The 2990-nt window shown below is 37.5% G+C and overlaps 1 protein-coding gene across 1 annotated transcript in view; it reads right to left on the bottom strand.

The window, feature by feature from the left end:
• The window catches only part of ptn (pleiotrophin), a 46006-nt gene that overhangs the window by 1903 nt on the left and 41113 nt on the right, over positions 1 to 2990 (bottom strand). The gene's annotated exons all lie outside the window — the stretch shown is intronic.

The raw sequence follows: 2990 nt of genomic DNA, 5'->3' as shown, positions 1-2990 counted from the left end.
AGCGCACCTTAACACTGTAGTGGCTTAATTTTTGAAAAACACATTTGAAAACTTTGATCAAAGTCAAACTTTTTCCACACATTTTTATATTGTACCATTTCATTTGTCCATATGAGGTTCAATAAATTAGTTATAAACAAGATCAATCCATTTGATTATTTTAAAATAATAATAATAATAATGCATTTCATTTATACAGCACTTTTCATGATACTCAAAGATGCTATAGCCTATTTATGTTATTAAAATACATCATATACATAGCTGGGTAAAATTTATATATTAATTCATAAAGAAGCAGCCAACAGAGCAAAAACCAGCTATGAGCCATTATTAATAGTTCTACTAACACCTCTGCTTTTTATACAATAACAATAAGAAGATGCCCACGGTTTCTGCATTTTTCCGTGGATTTAATCATCTATCTCAAAATGTTTTTATTTCTTTGAGAGTAGTATTGCCCGGCATTGAACTGTAAGCTTTGTTTCTTAGCAAGCTTTTCAGCTTATTAATTCTGAACAGAGACATCAGCCTAGCTAATCCATACCCTTTAATTTAGACCGTGTACCTGTACCATAGTAAGGTGCTTCACATAAACTTAATTTAAATCCTCCCACATAACTTGTGTCAAGGTTCATAGATAAACCTGCTTCATACAAAGAACAGTAACATGTATACTTGTATTTTAAAAGATATATAGTGTGATAATATACAGTATTAAAGGACTGCTGGTACTCAAATCCTGAATGAACTTTTATCCAAATGGATTATTGTGAAAGGACACCTCCACAGCTCACAAATCCTCTAATGACACGCTGGCAAGCAGTTCGACAGGGCACGTTTAGTTAATGAGATTTCAACTGCATTTCAACCTTTGAACATTCTGAATGTGCACCTCTGTACGAGGAAATCTTCTTAGAAATCTCTTCTTGTCACCTTGCAAACTTCCACAGGCACTAAGATTTTGACATGCAAAGTGCTGCCACCCATGCAAATACGGAAATTGCTCTTCCGTCCCATTTGTTTGTGTGTTTTCATTTGTCAAAATATTTTTCCTGCCTTTCCCCTTCCCCAGACATCTTCTGCTCCCCGAGGAGAGGAAGAAAAATGAAATTAGCTCTATCTTTCTGTTCTGTCTGCTCCTTACTGTACATGAGATGGGGACTGTCACACCAGCATGTTCTGCTGCATTTGGACATTACATGGCAGTGCCCACGCTGCTCTTTGCCTCTGACACACGTTCATAATCAGGCTGGCGCTGCCTTCTCCAGCTCAAATCTGCCATGGGCCAAAGCACAGCGACTACCTATTTGCTCTGAAAGGACTTAAGAGCAGATGTTGACTTTGTGAAGTGGTGGAACTAAGTACATTTCCTCAAGCACAGTTGCTACTTGAGTATTTTAATTTTGTACTACTTTAAATATCTAATTTATGAGGCATCAATGCAAAACAAACAAATCAGATAATGCTTTTACTTAATCTAAATACTTCAAATCTACCCCTGTTATTTATTTTGTCATATAAAAAATACCATATACACACCCTGGTGGCCATTCACCGTCTCTTTCTCCCCTCATTTCCTCTTGTTTCTCTTTTGTCTGATTTAGATATTAAACCGATTTGAAGTTGGTTTTATCCGTATAGAACAAAATCACACATTTGTCTCAGCAGGCTTTACAGCACTCTCCTCTCTCCTTGGACCCTTCATTCAGATTGTAACGTTGCCCTTGCTACAGTTGCTGCACCCTGTCATCTCTCGGTGTACAGTCGAATGCACAATCTCAATCACTGCACGCTCTGTGATGAAGACAAAAACCACTTAGACAGCTAAAGCAAGAGAGATGTGTTCATTTTAATCATACATTAATTAGTTACACTAATGAATTCATTCAAATGGGTGACAGAGTTCTGCATTTTCTCTCTGCTTTGCTATAAGCTTTGAGGCAAGATCAACCTTTAGACAATCTAAAGGAGGTCATCTTCACATGATGACTGACTGTCAGTTATCTTTTAAAAAGAAAATTCTGCCTAAAAAGGTTTAAAACTTAAGCCATTACTAATTAATCTGAGGGCTGGACAGCCTCAAACTGCAAACATTTATTTTCTTCACATTTTCACTAGTTGTGGTTCTTTGGGTTCTCCTTGTGCCTGCGTGGTGGATTCTCTCCGGGTGCTCCAGCTTCCTCCCACAGTCCAGAGACATGCAGCTTAGGTTGACTAGTGACTCTGAATTGCCCGTAGGAGTGAGTATGAGTGTGTGCAGTTGTTTGTCTACATGTCAGCCCTGTGATAGACTGGGTTCATAGATAAACCTGCTTCCCCCCTCTGCAACCCTATTCAGAATAAATGGTATAGATAATCGATGGATGATACATTTCTCAGGGCTGTATCGTGTATAGTTTGTATTCAACACATGTATAAATTAGGAATGAGACATGGCTCAACCAGCAGCTAGTCTCTGTTTTGGAGATGTTTACTGAGTCAGCTGTCTGTAAGTAAAGAACACTTTGTATTGTAAACCAGACAGATTATACCGGTAGGTTGAAAGCTGAGTTTTATTTACACCCACATGACATTATATCAGTTTGGATCAAAAGCAAGACCCATACAGAAACACATTGATGACTTACATGAAGAAATATTCCAGGACTTCCTGACACTGTCAACTCACTGTAAATACTTACAGGGAATGTTAGATTAGTTGCTTTGTTTAATTAACTGTAGCCAGTTGGGTCTCTCTGGTTCTCCAGCTTCACTGCTGATCTTCATCCTTACAGGTTTGCATATTTTGCATAGCTTTGGATGCATTGACTGGCCACTTTATTAGCTATTATTGTTAGCTTTATTAGCTACACCTGTACAATTGTTTGCACTTCAATGCAACATTTCCACCTTAACATATGTGTTTATGAAGCTCAAAATGTTTTAGCTTTTGGTGAAATTGTCATAAATGTATACATTCAATTATATGTTTATTATTGAGGTCATAG

This window comes from Monopterus albus, unplaced genomic scaffold (assembly GCF_001952655.1).
Source record: "Monopterus albus unplaced genomic scaffold, M_albus_1.0 scaffold178.1, whole genome shotgun sequence".
NCBI classification, from domain to species: domain Eukaryota; kingdom Metazoa; phylum Chordata; class Actinopteri; order Synbranchiformes; family Synbranchidae; genus Monopterus; species Monopterus albus.
Note: the sequence above shows the minus strand (reverse complement) of the source record. Positions and strands in the feature narration are given on the sequence as shown.